Genomic DNA, 12,790 nt, shown 5'->3' with positions numbered 1-12,790 from the left:
CCTTGAGATTTCTGTCCGGTGCTCCAATGTGGGTCTCTGTCTCTGTCTCCTTTCATCGCCTGATGAAGGTTAATATTCAGGAGGATGCCTGTACTCACTCATATTTGGTTTCTAGCCATAAATAAAGGACATTGAGCTTATAATTCAGGATCCTAGAGAAGCTAAATAAGAAGGTGAATCCAAAGACCCAATCTTTAAACTGACTGAAAAACTAAAGTATCTTAAGAAAGAGTGACTCTCTTGGGCATATACCCAAAAGATGTTCAATCATACTACAAGGACACTTATTCACCTATGTTTATTGCAGCATTATTTGTAATACCCAGAACCTGAAAACAACCTAGATGCCCCTCAACTGAAGAATGGATAAAGAAAATGTGGCACATTTACACATTAGAGTGCTACTCCATGGGGGAAAAAAAAATGACATCTTGAAATTTGCATGCAAATGGATTGAACTAGTATACATCATCCTGAGTGAGGTAACCCAGACCCAGAAAGATGGACATGGTATGTACTCACTCATAAGTGGATATTAGCTATAAAGCAAAGGATAATAAACCTATAGTCCATGACACAAGAGAGGCTAAGTAACTTAAGTAACAAGGTGAACCCTAAGAAAAACATATATAGATCCACTTGGAAAGAAAACACAGACAAGATCACCTGACAAAATCAGGAACATGGGGTGGGGGGAGTAGGGAGGGCAGAAGGGGAAGACGAAGGGAGAAGGGTGGGGCGAAGGAGAACTTGAGGGAAAGAGATAGTCAAGATGGAGGAAGGACAGAGATGAGGTCAAGGAAAGATATTTTGATTGAGGGAGTCATTATGGAGCTAGCAAGAAACCTGGTACTAGAGTAATTCCCAGGAATCCACAACAATGACCCCAGCTAAGATCCTAAGTAATAGAGGAGAGATTTCCCGAATTGGCCTTACCCTATAATCAGACTGATGAATATCTTAAATGTCACCATAGAACCTGCATCCAGCTACTGATAGAAGCAGAGGTAGAGACCTGCATCGGAGCACTGGACTGAGCTCCCAACATCCAGTCAAAGAGTGGGAAGAGTGAGAATATGAGCAAAGAGGCCAAGACCATGATGGGGACACCCACTGAAACAGTTTACCTAAGCTAATAGGAGCTCACCAACTCCAGTCGGACAGGAAAGGAAACAGCATAGGTCCAAACTAGTCTCTCTGAATGTGAGTGACAGTTGTATGGCTGGGGCAGACTGCAGGGCCACTGGCAATGGCACCAGAATTTATCCCTACTGCATGTACTGACTTTTTGGGAACCTATTCTTTTTGGATGGATACCTTGCTCAGCCTAGATATGGTAGGCAGGGCCTTAGACCTTCCCCAAAGCAATGTGCCTTACCCTCTCTGAGGAGTGGGAGGGGGGTGGACGGTAGGTGGAGGAAATTGAAGGAGGGGAGGGAGTGGGAGCTGGGATTGGTATGTAAAATGAAAAAAGATAGTTTGTTTTCTTTTTAAAAAGTAAAAAAAAGGAAAGAGTGAGTCTATGAAGTTAGCTGAATGCAAGCCCACGGTTGCTGTCATCGTGACTCTGCCTATGACTCCCTCATGCTCAGCCAAGGCTTTTGCTGAGTTGGGTCAGGATAACCTAACTCAAGTATTTCCATAACTATGTGTTTGTATTCATCTGGTGACAGCACCTTTTCTGAAATAATAAAGTGATATTGACTAGGACTGTGTTAGCACACAGTAGGTCCTAAATAGGGCTACCTTCAAATCATTCTCACCTGTTAAATCAGTAAAACATACTCACTTTACAGCAAAACAGAACTCCTGCCTTTTTATCATTTTCAGAGCTCTTCTTCTGCCTGATTCCACATGTTAGCGTGTGCTTGCCAAACGCAGCCGTCGGCTCATCAGAAAGAGTTCATTAGTGCCGATTCTTCTGGCACACTCCTAGCAGATAGCACAGTGTGCCGCTTGAAGAGAGCTGCGGCGCTGCTGGCCTATGGAAACCAAAGCCACAGAGACGCATCTGAGTCCAGCAGCAATTTCATCCTCATCGCATGATCTGTTCTTCTCGCTGGCTGTCCCACAGAGCCTGACTCCACGGGAGAGACCAGTTCTTGCCCAGCCATCATTGATGTTCCAGAACCCTGGGGCTCTTCCAAACAGCATATTTTCAGGCTCATTTCATTTCCTGCCTTTGATTCAACCATCTGGAAAAGAAGTCAGGAGAATGACGCCCCATCTCTGGTCCCAGAGGCCTTGGAGAGGACACATCAGCCAAGTTCATGTCAATCTGTTTATGGATTGGCAGTGGAAGGAGAACCCCTGGGGTCCACTGGTGCTGACTGGGTCCATGCGCAGCTGCTGGTGGAATCAGCTTTTTCTGGCTCCCGACCCTGGATAAGAGGAAGAAGAACAGGAGTCAGCTGGACCAAAGTGAGCATACAGAAGGAGGAGGGATCTTTTGTCTGCCACTCCTCCTCCCCGGCCCCAAAAGTGAGCTGTGGGAGAAACTCAGAGCCAGGAAATCAAGAAGCAGATCTGGGCCTTAGTCAGGAGGGAGCTAACAGTGCAGAGGTGGCCATCTAACAAGGCAGTCAGCATAGATTGAGGCAGCTCCGTGGAGCATAGGGCAGAGTCATGCGCTGTTTCCTAGCTCTGCAGTTTACTAGGGTTTGCAAATGGGAAGCTTGAAACATCTTGTGGTCTCAGTATCCTCATGTAGGAAAAAGGACACACTCTGGCTGTTACATCAAGACTCTCAGCAAAAGCCCAAAACGAGGATGACAGATGCTAACCTGCTTTGTTTCTGTCATTCACACTGATGAGTTCAGATAGGCCGACTTCAATCAAAGGAGACACACGCAGAAGCCGTTGGTTGGATTCCTGGCTCCATTTCCAGGTTTCCAAAGTTTAACCCTGTTATGATGAGGAGACTTCAAGATCCTTGGCCTTAAATTCCCACACTGAAAAACTGAGCAATGGATTCCTCTTGTTGAGGGCTGCCATGGAATTTCAGTGGTCGTGATTAGGATTACTTGAGAGAAAAGAGAAAAATTTCTGTTTATCTCCGACCCAAAAAAACAATTGTCAGGACAGAACAAATAAAACAAACGTGAAAAGATACTTTTGAATGAACAAATGAATGAGCCACTTAAAACATAATAAGGCAATCAAGAATTAACAGAAATAGTGGCACTAGCAGCATGATAAAGATTAAGTTAGGCAGCATTCTAAGCACGTCACGGGCAGTGTCACAACCAATCTTTTCATCTCCTAGGCACTTACAGTGTGGCTCTGGTCTTTCAGCGGGGCCCAGCAAGTCCTAAAGAGGTTATACTTAATGACTTTTGTGTCCCAAGTCACAAAAGTCATCAACAGAAAGAACTATTCAAAACTTCATCTCGGGACTTTAATGAGAATGGGCTCTTAGACTGACATGTGAGAAAGCATACAGGCCCCTGTGCTCCTGCAGTAGGAAGTAAAGCTTCACTCTCGTGTCTGGTAACATCGGATGATAACCTAGAAAGCATCTAAAAGCATTTCTTGTCCCCTGGCCTTGTGTCATTCCCAATTCTACCAATGAAAAAGCTGAGGGCTGGTAAAAATGAAATACCTTATTTCAATGCAAGAACTAAGTAACAGCATCAGAATTTGAACTTAGGAAGACTAGCACCTAAGTGTGTGTTTCCAAAACACTCAAAGACCCACAAAAGCAGAGGCACAGACACGTGGCGTCTCATGGTGATCACGCTTCCCCCTCACGGCTACCTAGCATCAGAGGCGGCAGAGGTTCCACTGACTCCGTGTGGCTCTGTGGATAGAGACCTGTAGCAAGGTCATGCAGAGGACTCCTCTGGGAGGCGATGAAGCTATGTCTGACTTCTGAAGCCTGTTGCTGCTTTGAGTGTCTTCCAGACTCACAGGAGAGCAAGAAAACCCAAGTGATAGTCCCACAGGAGCCGCTGTTTTTACTGACTACCTGTGGCACATCCACGATTCATCTTGGCAAGGGAAGAGCCTTCACCTCCAGGGGCTGTCGCAACTTCTGACTTCAATGAGAGAGGGGGGAAAAACCCCGCTTGTGTCTCCTTAGAGAAAATGAAGCTTTAGCAATGAGAAGAAAAGCAAGCAGCCTGGACTAGCAAAGGGCCAGAATACAAGCATCATTTATGTCATGAATCTTCATGGAAGCACCCACCCTTTGATCTCAGAACTTAAAACTGTGCTTAGAAAGATCCCTGGCCAGGCTGTGATCTGCCACATGTACCCTGTCACACACACACCCCTATACCTGTATCTTCCTGCAAGCATGTGGGGTTGATGTGAGCTCTGCACAGGACAGGGCAGCCTCTGGAAATCCCAGCGGTTACTTCTACATATGCAACCATTTCCTCCATATTCTACTTCCCAACTGTCTATAGTTCTTCATACCCTACCTAAGCATCTTTTTCCTCTGATGCGCACACACACACACACACACACACACACACACACACACACACACACACCTGCCTCCCCAGCTCCAATCCCTCCTCCTCTAGCTATGGGGTCTTGTTATAATCCATGTTGCAAGTAGACTCTGAGCCTCTCGAGGCTACATCCAGGACCTCTTTGAACCTGAATATTTTGCCTCCCATGAGTTTCTGCACATACTACACCCTGGGTAAATGGCCAAGATTTACTGCATTGTTGGAAACAAATGAGATGACAGATATGGAACATTTGGTCACCTGAAAACAATCACATAAGCTACCTGTGCCACATGGTTATGCCTAAAATGAAAAGGTGAACTTTGCCCAGAATCTATTTGAAAAAAAAAAAAGCTCTTGTACAGAAAATGTCACAGAATTTAAAATGCTATTTATTACCACTTACTAGCAGCTGGTTTTCTTTATAAAGGAACCACTATTTAACTTTTACTTTATCTGTGTTAGAGATGTCAACTTGTTTTAATTTATATTTCCACCTTACTTCAAAAATACTTAAGACCATTTTTTAAGAATTTAACCATTTTTATGTGTTTCAGCATCCCCCAAACTTTCCAAAGAGATAAAATATCATCCCATCACCTGAATTTTGGAAATTTAAGAGTCCTTTTATTCTCTCCTGCTACAATGTTAAGAGAAAACCACACAAGAAATGGAAGCCACAGCTTGTATAGACACAGCTTGTCTATACTTGGCTCAGTCTTTAGAGATATTTTAAGATGATAAAAATCCCAAGACTTGAGAGAGCTGCAGGATTTCTTTTTCCCTCTTTCCAATGTAACTTCTACAATTAAACGTCCTCTTTCTGCTTTACATTTTTAATTTAGTTTTTATGGACTTCTGGAGGACTGGTGGCCTGACCTAAACTGAGATACAAGTCATAACCCCTGAGTTCAATAACAAAGTGGTGATCATGAACGGAAGTGATCAAGGCCGATTTTGAAGATGTCTTCCGCCCACAGTGACCTGACCCCCGGTTGGGAGAAAAGTAAGGAGCTGCTAGACGTTTGCTCCAGGGACGTTTTTCCTTCTCTCACTTTAACAGCATCGGCAGCTTTTGTCTTTTATTTGATGACACAGAAAAACCAGTTTGGACTTTGTTGGGAATTTTTTTTTTAAGAAAATCTGACCCTTGGGAAGGCTCTCCTTGAACAACTTGGCCCTCCTGTTTTCCTTTTGACTCTTTTGAGCAATTTGGGGTTCTTCTGAATCTATGGGACAGTTGTCATTTGGTTACTGCCTTTATCTGTCAGGGTTTTTCCGCTGAACAGTACTGGAGTGATATCAAACACTAGAGAAACACGGCGGTTTCACAGATAACTCTGAGACTCACAAAGAGCTTGGAATAATGACTATAACCCAAAGTCAGGGAATATAGAAATAAAAGGCAGGGCTCTGCTATTCCTAACGTCAGAATCTTAGGGAGACCTCTTTAGAGGTTTCCTTTGTCTCGAATTTGCCTTTTCCCTACTGTGACCCTTGTAGACAGGCACCTTCGGCTCTCAGAGGAAATACGACTTGATTTTCTAGAACGGCTTTAAAGTGTCTTAGAGAGTGTCTTAACCCACAATCTAACAATAATGCCATCTGTAGCACTGGCCTTGTCGATTTAGAAGCTGTTTTGAACAAATCTGAATTTCTCTTGAACTATTTGGGGCATCTACTATGTGACGGGAAAGGTTTTGGCTCTCTCGAGCTGCATGGGATCTGTGGAGCCATTTGGAATAGAGGTAATGGTGTTAAGGAAATCTACTGTGATTATGTAACTATGAAAGCATTAAGCCTTTGCTAGTTTGGTGCCTCCAGTGGAGAACTACAGCCAGCCAGGCTTAGGTAAATTTAGGATGATTTCTAAGACAGTAATGGGGTAAAAAACAACCTCTGCTCCTGGAGCCCCAGGAGAGAAAACTCTGCCCCTGGAGCGTCAGTTAAGTGTTACAATTCTTTATAAAAATTTATTGCACATGACAGTCATGATTTCCATGCCTTTATAAAGACCTTTGACCTGAATGAATGTGTTTGAAGTCATTTTGGATTATATAAAAGCAATTGCTTCTTCGCCTATTTTTTTATAGCTAAAATTCATGATTTCAGAAATTTAAGAAAAACAATTTGGTTACTGAACTTTACCTCTGACAGGCTTATCGAAACTTAATTGAAATGCTAAATTTAAGTTTACCCCTTAAAATGATTCAGGTCAGGTGCTTTAAAATGTTAAATAATTAACAGGAGTAGACAGAAAGTCTGATAACAGAATTTGGAGAGATCACCTAAAGATAGCTAAACATCTTCTTATTAAGTGCTCAAGAGATATCGGGACTGCTTTGGCGAGACTTAAAGTATACAGTTAAAAGATTACTTCCAGGGTTGACTTCTTTGCGGAGAAACTCTTGGCATGGTCAACTTAAAATGGAGGTGTATTGCCAATGTTGAGTTGAACCAATTTGATTTGAAATAGTCAATAAGAAATATTGCATGAGGTTGTAAATAATACAATATATGATATGATAATGTTAGTATCAAAATATATTGCTAGTGTCCCCCCCCTCTCTGGTTCTTAGTCTATTCTCCTTGCTGTGGAAATTTGAAAATGTGGCTCAGGAAGAAGATTGAGGGCCATTAATATGAAAAGGGGTATCCACAATCTACCTGCCTATCCTTTCTGCTACCTGCAGCCACTCCCAAAACAAAGCTTTACTGGAAGAGAGTAATTGGTAGAGGAGACAGTTTTATTCCTGTCCCAGCTTGGGAAATTGGAGTACAAACCATACACAGCCTCCAGTTTTGAATGGGGAGATAGTCTTAGGAACTTTCATAAGGAAAAACAATCCTATGCTTAGATGAGTATTTTTTGTACCCCAGGGAGAAGTTCCTTGAGGCATAGCAATTTGCTTTGCCCCTCCGGGAAATCTTTTCAGATCCAGCCGAACTTGCATCACTATTAATAGAGGAAGGGAGGCCCTCTCCTGAAGTTGAGCACCAGGTGAGGAGAGGTGAGCTTGCCAGTCAATCACGCTGATAGGCAAGAGAGCAAGAGTCTGGTCTGGGTTTGTTTGCTTCGCATACTAATGCCAAGCTAAGCCAAGCTGCTTGCTGTCTGAGGACAGAACTCCCTGGAGGATTTATTTCTGTCGGTTATAAACTTCATTCTTCTCTGTTACAATAAAAACAGCATCACGCACAAACGGGGTAAAGTTAGATTTCAGTCTCTGCTCACTGGTTATGCAAAGGCTTGCTTTTGTTTTCTGCCTTCTTCCATTAAAAGACCATAAACATTTCTTCAATTTTTCCATTTTGTTCAAATATTTTTATTTCCCTGGAGTATTGAGACTTGAAGGCTAAGGACTCTGTACATTTCAAGCCATGACACTGCCTTTGCCTTCTGCTCAGACTCTCTAAGAGGTCACAGGAGCTGCATGAAAACTCTGACTGTGAAAGAAGGAAGCAGTTTGGTTCATGTGTGTCCATCATATGAAAAGTGCTCCTGGTTGTCTCAGGTTTCAGAAGGCTGCTTTCAAAAATTAAAAATCAGAGGCTGGGAGGCAGACACTCAGTAGGGCTCCTGCCATTTTCTTTAAACCATTTGTAAGGGAGAGGGAGAGAAGGAGAGAGAGCGGCTAGCTAATCAACCAAGTTGATAGGTTTTCATTTTTTCTAACTGTATGGATTTCATCTGCTTATTATTATTAAAAAGGCAATGTATGCTTGTCGGATCTGGGTGTTTGTTTTAAAAATAATCTGTGTGGTTTGTATAGTGTTTGTATGTTGGACCTACATGTATGCATATCCTGTAAGTGGCTGCCAGTCATCTTTGGAAAAGAAATTGTTTGGGTCTATGCAATGAAATCCAGACAAGATTTTATGTTTTGTTTAAAACAATTGTTTTATGTTTCTACCAGAACATGCCCTGGTTCCCTTTGACCATGGACCAGATTGAATAGACTGATCTAACACTATTGATGGTAAAGTGATGCAGGAAAGCAACATGACAGCTAGGGTGTGAGACAGACTGAGCAATGCCTAAAGCTACCCCATGCACAAGGAAAGGCATGGAAGAGAACAGCCACTGTGGGGTAAGTTTGCACTGAACCAGTATGAACCCCACAGGGAGACGCCAAACACCTTAGCCAGTCCACACTGAGCTGTGTAATCTTTATCACCTGGTGTAGAACTGTTCCTTCTGTTAGTGTATTGCTTTCATTGGTTAATGAATAAAGACACTGCCTTGGCCTAGTTGATAGGGCAGAACTTAGGTAGACAGAAAAAAAACAGAATTGAATGCTGGGAGGAAGAAGGGAAGAGTCAGAAAAGCCATGGATCCTCTGCCAGAGATGGACGCTGGTTAGAATCTTTTGTAAGCCACTGCCACGTGGCGATACACAGATTAATGGTGATGGGTTAAACTAATATATAAGAGTTAGCCAATAAGAAGTTAGAGCTAATGGCCAAGCAGTGTTTTAATTAACACAGTTTCTGTGTGGTTATTTCGGGTGTAAGCTAGCCAGGCAGCCGGGACAAACAAGTGGCCTCTCCCTTACAATAATCACCAGTACAATTGCAGGAGATTAGAACACAGAGAGAGAGAGTTATATGATGTGAATTCATGACTTAAAGATAGACAAGAGACAACAGCCTAGGGTTCAGGATGAGTCTCCCCCAGATTCAGAAAAGGATCCTGAAGGGATGGGATTTTAACTATACATTATCATCTTGCATTTCTGAACTACAGCAAAGGGAATCTAGAGAGCCACCCTCCCTCTCTTTCTCAAGCTTTATACCCAGGAGCAACAGGACTCCTTGGGTGAAGGATCTGAAGGGTGTACCTACATCCAAAGTCCATGAGCGTACGTAGCAACCATGTCTTTGCCATTCCTTGTCAGTTTAAATAAAATTTTAAAAAACTAGTCCTTTCAGGGATGACCATTTGGTTTTGGATGACCAATTGGTGTGTTCTTCCATGATGAAGACTATTTCTCCAGTCCTCAGAATTTCTCACTTGCCTATAGTTCTTTGTGGCCTCTTGAGGTTTCCATCATCTCCATCAGAATGTCCACTATTGTCCTTGTTCAGCTCATAGTTAGGCCGTCATGCTAATGAGACTTTATAGGTATAGATAGCCTCTGACATTCCTAGGAGACACAATCTCACAGCGAACTCCCTCTCCCTTTGGCTCTTAAAATCTTCCTAACCATTCATCTGCAATGATCCCTGAGCTTCGGGTGTGGGATTTGAGTTATATTGTAGATGTATCTGTTGAGCCTGGATTCCACAAGTCTACATTTTGATTGGATGTGGTTTTTGTAATGCCCCCTGTCTGCTGCAAGAGAAGTTTCTTGGATTTGGAGTGAGAAATGAAATTATCTACAGGTTTAAGGTCAAATATTTAGAATGTAGAGTCCTGAAAACACATACAGGTAACATTATACAGACTAAGGAGGTTGTACTTATTGATTTAGGAATATGTATGCATATATATATATATACATATATATGTATGTATGTATGTATATACATAAATATCTATCTATTTGACAAAAATAAAAAAAGAGGCTGTGGATTTGAGAAAGAACAAGGTAGGGAGGACATTTGAGAGGGCTTGGAGGGAGGAAAGGGAAGGGCAAAGATGTGATTATACTATAATCTTAAAAATTAAAACTAATAAAAAAGATGTGAGAGAAATAGAACAGGTCACTATTATCCCTATGCAGAAAGAAACTTCTCAGACCCTATGCTTTGGGGTGACTTTTGGTTTCATTTTTATCCCCATACATACTTTTCAGTGACTCTTACTGCCTCTACTGAAGACAATTTAGTAACATCAGAAGCTGAATCTGTCTTTTTTACGATCATATAAATAACAACCATCCCGGGATGGCCTTGGCTGTTGTTCTCTCCAAATATTAAATTAGCTGCTGTGCGAGAAAGTAAATTTAGGAGACATGCCTTATTGCTTCTATAAAAACTGGAGAGATGGACAGGAGGGTCAGCTCAACCTGGAATTTTGAAGGGAGAGAAGGAGGGCAGACCAGGGGCACTAGGGACCTCCACATGAGGTCATGCCTCTGGCTCAGTGTTCACAGTCCAGACTGTTGTATTTATGAGACAATTCTCCGATCATAGATCTTTATTAGTCTCTTACTGGAAATGTGTAGCAAAGGTTCTTAGTGTTTCTAAAGAGGTGTGAAAACTGCAGACTCAACATCTCTCAGCTTTTGTTTCATATTCTGCCACATCTCAGTGACTCAGAGTCCACTTTATTGCAAGGTCAACTATTCTGGGGGCACTCAGTGTCTGGAGTTAGCCAGAGTTTCTGCCCTTGAGTCTGAGATGGCCATAACTTCTTACCCAAGGTAGAAATCCTGATGCTTTTGTTCATGTGTTCACTTATCCATTCATTTGTCCATCTGATAGTTGATACTGGAAACAAAATACATTTTCAGCAAAATGGTAGATACCAGGATACAACCAAAAAATAAAGAGCGTCATCCCTACTCTTAAGGAACACAGGCTGAGTCAATGAGGTCATTAGATGATCAAGCATCCAGTGTGGACTGTTGGGTAGAAGAACTATTAGTGGTGCTGAGACACATATAAGGACACTAGATTCTATCTCTAGGGCTCAGGGAAAGATTCCTAGGTGAAGCTGAGATCTGAAGAATGAATTATTGGCCCAGAAAAGATGAAGAGGCAACCATTGGCTAGGATGAAAGACAGCCTGGTGTGTGTCCCTACCTTTGTACAACTGGTTATAAAGTCTGAGAGAGATGGTAGGAAAGATGAGAAAGGAAGGGAAAGGTGCTAGGTCATGCACAAGCTGAATGCTTGGCACACACACTCAGCAGATTTTTCAATTCCCATGTGAGGTGTCCCAGTTAATATGATGGAACTTGTGCTAGAACCCTTGTAGTGAGATGTTGTCCTAGCAGGTTCTGGGGCTGTTGCTCCTTGGGGAGCTGATCAGAGCTCCTTACCTCTTAATTCCAGTAAGTCACATTCATTCCATATTTCACATAACAACACAAACAATATGTTGTTCAACATGAGATTTCTGCAGCCACATAGCTTTGACATGCTCATTCTGTCATCTTCTCTGCCTTTCTTCCCCATGCCAAGGCCTAGTTCTCAGTGTTTTCCAAGTCCCTTACTCCTCAGTGCTTGCTTAATATTCCCACTGAACATGAGATCAAAAGTACTGTATAGTATTCATATTCTGTAGTTGTTTTTTTACTTTTGTTTTTACTCTTTTGGTGACTGCCACCCAGCTCCCAAACAAATACATGGAGACTTATTCTTACTTATGAATGCCCAGCCTTAGCTTGGCTTGTTTCTAGCCAGCTTCTCTAACTTAAATTATCCCATTTCTCTTTAACTAAATTTTGCCTCTGGGCTTTTTACCTTTCTTTATTCTATATATTTTTCTTTTGTACCCTGTGGCTGGCTGTGTGACTGGTGGCTGGCCCCTGGCATCTTCCTCTTCTCCTTTTTTCACTCCTTGTTCTTTTCCCTAGATTTCTCCTCCTATTTATTCTCTCTGCCCATCAACCCCACCTATCCTTTCTCCTGCCTAGCTATTGACCATTCATCTCTTCATTAGACAATCAAATGTTTTAGACAGGTGAAGTAACACAGCTTTACAGAGTTAAACAAATGCAACATAAAAGAATGCAACACGTCTTTGCAACATTAGACAAATATGCCACAGTATAAACAAATGTATCATATCTTAAAATAATATTCCACAATACTATCCCATTCTGGATAAGGTGTTCTCACCCCAGCTCAGGCAGCCCAAATGATGGAATAGGATAGACATACGAACACCAATGTTAGAAGAGGTGATGCGATACTTAGGATCACACCACAAGGCTCAGGAGGCAAGCCTCTAGCTTTTCATTCAAGGTGAATCCCTTAACGCCTAAAAACTGACAACATTACATTTTCCTTTCAGCATAGCTTCCACTTTTGCAAAGATTTGTCTTCAACAAATGGTTATTCCAGTCTCAGACTAGGGACTTTCTATATATCAACTATATCTTAGAGGCTGGAGAGATTTTTAACATATCTTTTGGTGTCATCCTTGATCAGATCTTGTTTAGGCATCCATGCTGGTTGAGACTTTGTGGGATATAAAGGTACCAATAGACAGGCTAATGCAGAAGTGGAAAGTCTTGTGCTGGGTGATGGTGGTGCACGCCTTTAATCCCAGCACTTGGGAGGCAGAGACAGGTGGATCTCTGTGAGTTTGAGACCAGCCTGGTCTACAAAGCAAGTTCCATTCCAGGACAGGCTCCAAAGCTACAGAGAAACCCTGCATC

The sequence above is a fragment of the Microtus ochrogaster genome, chromosome 15 (assembly GCF_000317375.1).
Source record: "Microtus ochrogaster isolate Prairie Vole_2 chromosome 15, MicOch1.0, whole genome shotgun sequence".
Taxonomy (NCBI): domain Eukaryota; kingdom Metazoa; phylum Chordata; class Mammalia; order Rodentia; family Cricetidae; genus Microtus; species Microtus ochrogaster.
The sequence above is the reverse complement of the archived record's forward strand: the minus strand, read 5'-3'. Positions refer to the sequence as shown.